Raw genomic sequence first — 12214 nt, forward strand, 5'->3', positions numbered from 1 at the left:
TGGAAGACAATTAATAGCCACTGTTCCAAAATGGGAGAATACCACTTTTGGATATTTAGAGATACATGTTAGTCAAAGGAACAAAGATTGTATTGCAGCCAATGTGCAATCAGCCATTTTTTAACTATGGAGCAGAGTCTGGTTGTTAATTGTCATCTACATTGAGGAGAATAGCCCACTGCAAATTATATTTCTACAAAAGTATATTTATCCACTTCTCTACCTGTGATAATACCATGCAATGTATTCTTAGTACAAGAGTCAATGCTGGCATACCTTATAATTAATGAGGTTGGTGCAGAGAAGCATTGCATACATTGCCAGCGAAGGAGATTGGCTTCAGGTGTACCAGATTATGAACAATAGTACTTGGCAGCTGAACTACAATTTGTGGCTAAAGTGGAGATGCTTACAGAGAAAATGGTGCAATCCAGGTCACTAAAACTAGCAATGAGTGAAAAAACAATAGCAGAAGAGAGAAAGTGTTCAGTTTGGCATGGAGGACAAACATTTTTCTACAAATGTGCCTTTCATCTGCTTTTCTGAATTTATAGTAACTAGTAAAAACAGGTACTGAAAATAAAGAAACCCAATGAGTAAATAAGCAAATGAACATGGTTTATTACTTCATAATCATAGAATAGTTCATAATCTGGTACTAGAAACCAACACCTTCCCCAACTTGATATAGTTTGGAGTGGCAATAGTTATTGTTGCACTTTTAGTGTCCAACACCTTCGCCAAATTGGTATAGATTGAAGTGGGAGGAGTAAATGTCACCCCTTTAGTATCCAACACATTCCCCATAATGGTATAGATTGGAGTGGGAATAGAAGGTGTCACCCACTTGGTGTCCAGCACCTTCCCCAACCTGTTATAGTTTGAAATGAGAATAGTAACTGTCACCCCCTTTGTGTCCAATCCTCCCCCCAACTTGGTATAGATTTGAGTGAGAATAGTAAATACCCCCTTTCACCGTCCAACACCTTCCCCAACTCAGTATAGTTTGAAGTAGCAAAAGTAAATGTCACCCCTTTAGTACCCAACACATTCCCCAAATTGGTATAGAATGGCATGGGCATGGTAAATGTCATGCTTTTAGTGTGCAACACTTTCCAAAAAAAGGTTTAGATTGCAGTGGGACTAATAAATGTCACCCCTTTAGTGGCCAACAGCTCCTTAAAAATAGTTTATGGTGGAGTGTAGATATTTATTTTAAAGATTATTTTGAGAAGTTCTTTGTTTAAATTGAATTTGTATGTCGTAGAAATAGTTTGCACAATTTAATTCATATTGTTGGTGTTTCAAAATATAACAATAAAATAGAATAAAGACTTGTTACACATTTCTCAATTTTATTTGCTTTTTCAAAGTCTATTTAATGTATATTTGTACATTTTTAAACATGTATATTTCAATTTAAAAGTAAAAATGTATATATGAATACTAATTTAAGTTTTAGTTTTAATGTTTCATATAAAGTTTGATAATTCTGAATATAAATATATATAGAGAGATATATATTAGTACTTAAGTTGTTTAAATGTTTGCATGTTTGTAGTTAATGGCAATATGTTTTTTGTTATGTAGGTAGTTATAGTTAGGACCTATTTTCCATAGGAAATCCGCAACATTCTATTCCCAATAAGTCTGGCGCCAGTTGACGAATCCTTGCAAAATTTTCCAAACTTTTGGCCAGCTCCGGTCCGCTCCTATCCTGAAAGTTTTGTGGTGATTTGTCAAGCGGGGGCCGAGAAAAAAGGGGGGTCCCAAAACGTGTTTTCCCCATGCAATTTCCCATAGGACCTGTTCACGCAGCTACAGCCCGAACTGCTGAACGGAATGACATCAAATTTGGCAAAGAGGGAGTCCTTAGTTCAGACTCGTGCCTTTTGCATGAATGGTGTAAATCTGTTCAGTAGTTCCTGAGAAAATTTGGCTAAAAAAGATAGATATATCTATGGCCTCGGAGGATCCGCGCACCCTCCCCGAACCGAGCGCGCACCCTACCGATCACGCGCTGAATGCTAATTCGCTGTGAAGTGTCTGTCCACATTCAAAACCAGGAACTGTTGGCATCCATTTTGTGCCTCGGTAGAAGCATGGCTGAAGAAGTAAGGGGAATAAGTGTTTAAAACATATAAAGGGGGCAGGGAAGAAATCCTCTGACCCTCTAGTGTTGCTTAGGGGGTCCCAGAAGGACCCCCTGGGGCCCCCTTTTTAAAAAAAAAAAAAACGGTAAAATTGGCGCAGGGTGCACGGATTCCGCTCTTTGTTAATAATTAGCCCCTGGGTGGGCCAAATACCGGGGGCAAAATATTGGAAAATTAATAGGGGCCGGCTCCTACAGTGTCCTGGGGTGCCCACCCCCAGGACACTGTTGTTTGCTATGAGAGGGCGGGAGTCTCCCGCCCTCCCATAGCAAACTTTGTTAGGATTTTGAAAGAGAGAGCAGGGAAACCTGCTCTCTCATTCAAAATCCAAACGATATTGCTTTTCCACACGGGGAGCTGCATGTCAGCAGCTCCCCATGTGGAAAAGCTATGCCGGCTCCCGGCTTACGGTAAAATTAGGAGTCGCGCATCCTAACGCGTTGGTGCACGGTTTCTCTCGTGTTGGGTGCGCGGTTCCTAACGTGTTGGGTGCGTGGTTCCAAGGAAATAAAACTGAAATTTTTGGGAGATAAACATCAAGCTTAAGTGTTTTGTTCTTGAGTGGCTCTAAAAAGAGCCGTTGTGTTCATTGAGAGTTGTTGGTACTTATAAGTAAGTACCTATACAGAGTCTAAAGTTGTTGAGGAAGACTCTGTTTCCTTCATCAGTAAAGTGTACTCCATCTCTCATATACATCTCTTGCATGTGAAAGCGCAGATTGTTATTGTAAATGGACCCCATTCTATAGTCTAGGAGAAAAGCAGAAACAGATTTATTCACATGTTTCCTAGCTTTCTCAATTTGTGGACAACAATTATTGGACCAGTTCCATTTCTGCCTTTGGCATATGTTAGTATACACAAAGGCAGTTTTGGGAAAAAGTGAAATCAATTCTGCAAAGGTGTCCTTCATAAGCATTTCCAGACCTACCCCAGTCAAAGTGCCTAGGTCATTGCCACCACAGTGCACTATTATGAGGTCAGGGTGTTGGATATGCATAAAGGATTTTACCAATGGCATCAATTGGTGCCACTTTAACCCTCTCTGTCCAATCCATTTAATGTCTACATTTGGCAAACCTAGGTCTTTGTGAATGCCTTTGTTTTCTGCATACCTTTGGCTCCAGAAAATATAGCTGTGTCCCACAATCCACACTCTAAGCATCTTGAAGGGAGGTCTGGATGCACTCAGATGGTCTCTGTAAATGAAATGGCAGTTTGAAAAGTATGATTTTTCTAAAATGGTGGCTAAGATGCAGTTTTGAAAAAAGACAAGAAATCATTGGTTGTTTGACAACCTTCTACACTGAAAGGTAGGGTGCATGTTTCTGTTTTTTAAACACATGATTCTTATTGGTTACCAAAAAGTGAGAGAAAGGAACATTATATATGATAAGCTGATATGTTGAAAAGTCAAGCACACTTGCTGTTTTGATTAGCAACATTGTGTGCTGAACTTGTGACCTGTGTGCTCAGTTCAGTGTTCCATGACCTGTTCCTATGGTAACAGGCAGAAGGCAGATTGGGAGTAGGGTTCAAATTTATGTCATTTGGAAAGGGTTGAAATGTTTAACCAATAGAAATGTGTGTTTGCTTTTGAATTTATGTGGGAAGGAATGTGATTTGATGTTTACATGTATATGTGTGGAAAATGAGAGGGAAACTTTGCCATTCTTTGGTTTTGCTGACAGGTGCACAGTGCAGAGATTCTGTATAAGAAAATCTGGTGTGTGACTGATATCTGGTGTGTGACTGATATATTTCTTAATCTACAAAACAACTTTAAAGGTGAGTTATTTAATTGTGAGGAGATGTATGTGCTGTATTTTGATTTTAATCAGACTAATGTATTTCTCCTGGTAAAGTGCATGGAGTACTTTTTTTTGTCTACAATCTTATTGACAGTGTGTGCGCATGTAGAAACCATTCTGTGATAAGCATTTGTGTTTTTCATGTGTTTGCAGAAAGATAACTGTGCTGTTTTTATATTTTGGTACAATCAGTCATTGTTTATAAATTTGCAAAATTAGTCATGTTTCTACACTAAAATGTAATATTCGTAGATTAAGAAATGTGTTTTGGTATAGTGCAAGGGACAGTGTTTTTTGTCTAGGATCACACAGTGAGTCTGTGTGCATTTAGGAATCATTTTGAGAGAAACATTATGGTACTAATCTGTAGTAGTAGATTTTCTGCAATGTGTGCAGTCACCTTAGATCTTGTAGACTAGTAAATGTGTTTTGTACAAGGGATAGTTGTCTGTCTACAATCACACTGTGAGTCTGTGTGTATGTGGGTAAGCATTGTGAGAGAAGCGTTTGGTAAAATTATGTATTTTCTGACAGACAATTGTTTTAAAACCTGTCATGTTGTCAAGTTTTAGTAGCATTAGAAGCCAGTCTTTGCTTATGGATTGATAAAATGAGTCAGATTTCACACTAAAGTGCAGTACTTTAATATGTAGATTGTGTGCAGTACCGTTACCCCTTCCAGACTAGTGAATGAGTTTTGGTAAACTGCTAGGATAGTGTTGCTTGTCTACAATAACACTGTGAGTCTGTGTGCATTTGGGAACCATTGTGAGAGAAGCATTTGATAACATCATGTATTTGCTGACAGATAACTGTTTTAAAAGCTGTCATGTTGTCAAGTTATAGTAGCATTAGAAGCCAGTCTTTGCTTATGCATTGATAAAATGAGTCAGGGTTTGACACTAAAGTGCAGTACTTAAATATGTAGATTGTGTGCAGTACCCTTACCACTTCCAGACTAGTGAATGAGTTATGGTAAACTTCTAGGATAGTGTTGCTTGTCTAAAATCACACTGTGAGTCTGTGTGCATTTGGGTAAGGATTGTGAGAGAAGCATTTGGTAACATCGTGCATTTGCTGACAGATAACTGTTTTAAAACCTGTCTTCTTGTCCAGTTTTAGTAGCATTACAAGCCAGTCTTTGCTTATGCATTGATAAAATGAGTTAGGCTTTGACACTAAAGTGCAGTACTTAAATATGTAGATTGTGTGCAGTCCCCTTACCCCTTACATAGCAGTGAATGAGTTTTGGTAAACTCCTAGTGATAGTGTTGTTTGTCTAGAATCACACTGTGAGTCTGTGTGCATTTGGGAACCACTGTGAGAGAAGCATTTGGTAACATCATGTATTTGCTGAGAGATAACTATATTAAAACATGTCATGTTGTCAAGTTTTAGTAGCATTAGAAGCCAGTCTTTGCTTATGCATTGATAAAATGAGTCAGGTTTCACACTAAAGTGCAGTACTTTAATATGTAGATTGTGTGCAGTACTGTTACCCCTTTCAGACAAGTGAATGAGTTTTGGTAAACTCCTAGGATAGTGTTGCTTGTCTAAAATCACACTGTGGGTCTGTGTTCCTTTCGGGTAAGGATTGTGAGAGAAGGATTTGGTGACATTGCGTATTTGCTGACAGATAACTGTTTTAAAACCTGTCATGTTGTCAAGTTTTAGTAGCATTAGAAGCCAGTCTTTGCTTATGCATTGATAAAATGAGTCAGGCTTTGACACTAAAGTGCAGTACTGAAATATGTAGATTGTGTGCAGTTCCCTTACCCCTTGCACAGTAGTGAATGAGTTTTGGTAAACTCCTAGGGATAGTGTTGCTTGTCTAGAATCACACTGTGAGTCTGCGTGCATTTGGGAACCACTGTGAGAGAAGCATTTGGTAAAATTATGTATTTGCTGACAGACAATTGTTTTAAAACCTGTCATGTTGTCAAGTTTTAGTAGCATTAGAAGCCAGTCTTTGCTTATGGATTGATAAAATGAGTCAGATTTCACACTAAAGTGCAGTACTTTAATATGTAGATTGTGTGCAGTACCGTTACCCCTTCCAGACTAGTGAATGGGTGTTGGTAAACTGCTAGGATAGTATTGCTTGTCTACAATCACACTGTGAGTCTGTGTGCATTTGGGAACCACTGTGAGAGAAGCATTTGATAACATCATGTATTTGCTGACAGATAACTGTTTTAAAACCTGTCATGTTGTCAAGTTTTAGTAGCATTAGAAGCCAGTCTTTGCTTATGCATTGCTAAAATGAGTCAGGGTTTGACACTAAAGTGCAGTACTTAAGTATGTAGATTGTGTGCAGTACCCTTACCCCTTCCAGACGAGTGAATGAGTTATGGTAAACTTCTAGGATAGTGTTGCTTGTCTAAAATCACACTGTGAGTCTGTGTGCATTTGGGTAAGGATTGTGAGGGAAGCATTTGGTAACATCGTGCATTTGCTGACAGATAACTGTTTTAAAACCTGTCTTGTTGTGAAGTTTTAGTAGCATTACAAGCCAGTCTTTGCTTATGCATTGATAAAATGAGTTAGGCTTTGACAATAAAGTGCAGTACTTAAATATGTAGATTGTGTGCAGTCCCCTTACCCCTTACATAGCAGTGAATGAGTTTTGGTAAACTCCTAGTGATAGTGTTGTTTGTCTAGAATCACACTGTGAGTCTGTGTGCATTTGGGAACCACTGTGAGAGAAGCATTTGGTAACATCATGTATTTGCTGAGAGATAACTATATTAAAACCTGTCATGTTGTCAAGTTTTAGTAGCATTAGAAGCCAGTCTTTGCTTATGCATTGATAAAATGAGTCAGGTTTCACACTAAAGTGCAGTTCTTTAATATGTAGATTGTGTGCAGTACTGTTACCCCTTTCAGACTAGTGAATGAGTTTTGGTAAACTCCCAGGATAGTGTTGCTTGTCTAAAATCACACTGTGAGTCTGTGTTCCTTTCGGGTAAGGATTGTGAGAGAAGCATTTGGTGACATTGTGTATTTGCTGACAGATAACTGTTTTAAAACCTGTCATGTTGTCAAGTTTTAGTAGCATTAGAAGCCAGTCTTTGCTTATGCATTGATAAAATGAGTCAGGCATTGACACTAAAGTGCAGTACTGAAATATGTAGATTGTGTGCAGTCCCCTTACCCCTTGCACAGTAGTGAATGAGTTTTGGTAAACTCCTAGGGATAGTGTTGCTTGTCTAGAATCACACTGTGAGTCTGTGTGCATTTGGGAACCACTGTGAGAGAAGCATTTGGTAACATCATGTATTTGCTGAGAGATAACTATATTAAAACCTGTCATGTTGTCAAGTTTTAGTAGCATTAGAAGCCAGTCTTTGCTTATGCATTGATAAAATGAGTCAGGTTTCACACTAAAGTGCAGTTCTTTAATATGTAGATTGTGTGCAGTACTGTTACCCCTTTCAGACTAGTGAATGAGTTTTGGTAAACTCCCAGGATAGTGTTGCTTGTCTAAAATCACACTGTGAGTCTGTGTTCCTTTCGGGTAAGGATTGTGAGAGAAGCATTTGGTGACATTGTGTATTTGCTGACAGATAACTGTTTTAAAACCTGTCATGTTGTCAAGTTTTAGTAGCATTAGAAGCCAGTCTTTGCTTATGCATTGATAAAATGAGTCAGGCATTGACACTAAAGTGCAGTACTGAAATATGTAGATTGTGTGCAGTCCCCTTACCCCTTGCACAGTAGTGAATGAGTTTTGGTAAACTCCTAGGGATAGTGTTGCTTGTCTAGAATCACACTGTGAGTCTGCATGCATTTGGGAACCACTGTGAGAGAAGCATTTGGTAAAAGTTTGTATTTGCTGACAGATAACTGTTTTAAAACCTGTCATGTTGTCAAGTTTTAGTTGCATTAGAAGCCAGTCTTTGCTTATGCATTGATAAAATAAGTCAGGCTTTGACACTAAAGTGCAGTACTTAAATATGTGGATTGTGTGCAGTACCCTTACCCCTTCCAGACTAGTGAATGAGTTTCGGTAAACCCCAGGATAGTATTGCTTGCCTAAAATCACACTGTGAGTCTGTGTGCATTTGGGTAAGGATTGTGCAAGAAGCATTTGGTAACATTGTGTATTTTCTGGCAGACAACGTTTTAAAACCTGTCATGTTGTCAAGTTTTAGAAGCATTAGAAGCCAGTCATTGCTTATGCATTGATAAAATGAGTCAGGCATTGACAGTAAAGTGCAGTACTGAAATATTTAGATTGTGTGCAGTCCCCTTACCCCTTCCACAGTAGTGAATGAGTTTTGGTAAACTCCTAGGGATAGTGTTGCTTGTCTAGAATCACACTGTCAGTCTTTGTGCATTTGGGAACCACTGTGAGAGAAGCATTTGGTAACATCATGTATTTGCTGACAGATAACTGTTTTAAAAGCTGTCATGTTGCCAAGTTTTAGTAGCATTAGAAGCCAGTCATTTTATGAGTCAGGCATTGACAGTAAAGTGCAATACTGAAATATGTAGATTGTGTGCAGTCCCCTTACCCCTTCCACAGTAGTGTATGAGTTTTGGTAAACTCCTAGGGATAGGGTTGCTCGTCTAGAATCACACTGTGAGTCTGTGTGCATTTGGGAACCACTGTGAGAGAAGCATTTGGGTACTTCATATCTTTGAATACACATAACTGCTTAAACACTTTCCTGTTCTCAAGTTTTGATAGAATTAGAAGGGAGTCATTGCTTATGTATTAACCCAGGAACTGTCCTTGCAATACTGTAAACATTCAGTTAATATTCAAGTAGTAACGAAGTGAGGTAGGCTTAGCACATGCATTGATTCAAATGCTTATCAACTATGCATGCAGTTCTCTAACCATCTACACAGTTCTCTTTCACACCTTTAGTTTCACAGTCAGTATCCATACACTTCAAGCAAACACCCTGTCACTCCCCATGTACTCCTCTAGTGACCCATTCAGCAGCATATACTCAACCATCCACTTCGCCAAAACCCAAACACTTATAAATTCACTCAGGCACTCTCTTTGCAGTACTCTCATCATTCAGTCAGTATCCAAGTATTCATGCAGCGAGTCAGGCCTTACAACATGGACTGCTTCAAACTCCTATCCAGTATGCATACAGGCCTCTAGTCACCTACACACTTGTCTTTCACTTCTTTATTTAACTAGTCAGTATCTATATACTTCAATAAATATCCTGTCACTCATCTTGCACTCATCCAGTGACTGATCCAGTACCATGTACTAATCTTTTTACAGCGCCAAAATGGAAAAACTTAAAAGTATTACCCAGGCTCTCTCCTAGCAGTAGTCTAATGATTCAGTCAGTTTCCAGGTACTCATGTAGTGAACCATGCATTACCACATAGAGGGCTACAAATGTCTATGCAGTATGCATGCAGTCTTCTAACATACTATACACTTGTCTTTAACAGCTTCAATTCCCCAGTCAGTATCCATGTACTTTCAGCAAACATCCTGTCACTCCCCTTGCAGTGTTCCAGTGACTTATTCAGTACCATGTAGTAATGCATTCACTGTGCCAAAACTGAAACACTTGTAAATTCACCCAGGTACGCTTCTTGCAATTGTCTAATCATTCAGTCAGTACCTAAGTACTAATGGAGTGAGGCAGGCCTTAGCACATGGATTGATTCAAACGTGTTTCCGGTATGCATGGAGGCCTCTAACTACCAACACAATTGCCTGTCAGACCTTCAATTTCTTTGTCAGTATCTATAAACTCCAATAAACACTCTGTCACTTTAATTGCACTCCTCCACTGACTCATTTGGCAGTAAGTACTAACCTATTCACTGCACTAGAATCCAAAATCTTAAAAAGATTCACAGAGTCACTCTTTTTGTAGTACTCTAATGATTCAGTCAGTACTCAGGTAGTTTTGCAGTGATCCAAGTGTTACTCTATGGACTGTTTCAAACGTCTATCCACTATGCATGTAGGTCTCTAGCCACCTACATACTTGTCTTTCACACCTTCAATATCCCAGACAGTGTTCATACAATCCCCACAAACACTCTGTCACTCTCCTTATACTTCTCCAGTGACCCATTCAGCACCATGTACTAATCCATTCACTGTGCCAAAAGCCACCCACTTATACATTCACCCAGGCACTGTCCTTGCAGTACTCTAATCATTCAGTCAGTGCCCAAATACTCATGCAGTGAGCCAGGCCTTAGCACACGAATTGCTTCAAATGCCTATCCACTATCCATGCAGTCCTCTAACCACCTACACACTTGTCTTTCACACCTTCAATTCCCTAGTCAGTATTCATACACTTCTAGCAAACACCCTGTCACTCCCCTTGCAGTCCTCTAGTGACCCATTCAGCACCATGGACTAATCCATTCACTGTGCCAAAACACAAACACTCATAAATTCACCCAGGCACTCTCCTTGCAGTACTCTAATCATTCAGTCAGTATCCAAGTAGTATTGGACTGACACAGGCCTTAACATATGGATGGATTAAAACATGTGTCCACTATGCATGTAGGCCTCTAATCACCTATACACTTGTCTTTCACACCATCAATATCCATGTCAGTATTCATACACTTCTAGGAAACACCCTGTCACTCACCCAGTGTGTCTCCTTATAGTATTGTAATCATTCAGTCATTTAGCATGTAGTCTTTTAGTGAGGTAGTCTTTAGGGCATGAACTGCTTCAAAGTAGTACGCACTATGCATGTAGTGTTTTAACCATCGTCACACTTGTGCTTCAGGGCGATAGTTTCTTAGTCAGTTTTTATATAAAATGTGTTTCTACAGTAATAGAATAGTATAAATTTGAAAGTTATTAATATACTTTTATTTGTGATTCTTTTTTACAGATACTGTTTTTCAACATTAAAATAGAGAAATCATGCCAGAAAAAAAAAGAAAAAGAAAAGAACAGAGACAAGAGAATTACTTGAAGAAAAATCAACCACAAGTATTGAATGTACAAGATAATGTGGCTAAAAAGAAAAAATCTTCTGGTAAGATCACAAAGCAATTTATTAAAAATGTTTGTAGGAGCAAACAGAATGTACAGAACGCTGAAACCACTGAGAATGTTTCAACCACAAAAAAAATTCAAAATAGGAGGAAAAGCAAAAAAACAAATGTTCAGTCAAAGGAGACAAAGTATGCTAAAAGAAGGCAAAATCAGTATAAGGAATTACACAAAAAAATATTTTACAAGAGAGTAGTACATAATTTGCTGAAAGATGTGAAGAAATATAAAAAGAGAGCTCCATTTTATAAAAAGAAGCATATTGAAAACATTGTTGAAAAGGCTTTTGAAGCAAAAAAGAAACTATTCATTTTAGTATTAAACAGAATTCGATCACAAGATAAACCAATCAATTTAATGAAGGCCAAAAGTAGGAGGAAAACAGTAATTAATAGAAAAAAAATGTGTGATTTTTTTTGGGGAGAATGGAAACACAGTTCCAGTTCAGAGCCTTTCTTTAATGAAGAGAGTTATTTACAGAGCAAAAAATTACTGTTTGCAGTTGACACCAGTGGTAGAGGTTATTAAGTTAGAGATGGTTGTCCAATTGAGAAAGAGAAAATGGTTGAAAGAAATGCAGAAGAAGTGATAGCTGATGAAGTTCTAGGGAGACGTCCTAAACACCCTCTGTATACTTCGGATTGCAGTAGTATTTGTAGTGTACGACAGGAATCTATTGATAAATTATGTCGTTTTTTACGAGCATATAGTAAAAAAAGTGTTAAACAAAAGATTAAGGTTTTGCGAGGACTAGACCCTTGCAGAGTGAGAAAAAATACTGGTTTGCAAGGTCATTCTCTGGCTTCTCTTTCTAGGAAAGTTTGTCAAAGTGTTTTTCACCATTTCAGGATGCTGGCAGTACATCATACTCAAATGCGGAAGTTAGTGAGAAGATTGTATTATGCGAAAAGTCCAGCACTAAAGTTAAATGAGTTGAACAGTGCTCTTTTGCGTGGCTCAGTATCAGATGTGAAGAACGTTTGTGATGATATTGAGTTTTGTTACTTTGGTCCTCAGCAAGAGAGTGCAGAAACTGACACATTAGTAGAACAAAATGTTGAAGACAATGTAAAACCCGTAATTACAAAAAAAAGGTAATTTCAGGTGAAAGACCAAATGTTTCTTGTATTTGTTGTCGGCGAAGTCACTATAAAAATCAGACTAGGGGTCTCAATCTGTATTTAAAAAGTGAAATAGAAGATAATGATAAGTGGATGGAATTTGCAACTT

The sequence above is a fragment of the Triturus cristatus genome, chromosome 3_1 (genome assembly GCF_964204655.1).
Source record: "Triturus cristatus chromosome 3_1, aTriCri1.1, whole genome shotgun sequence".
Taxonomy (NCBI): Eukaryota; Metazoa; Chordata; class Amphibia; order Caudata; family Salamandridae; genus Triturus; species Triturus cristatus.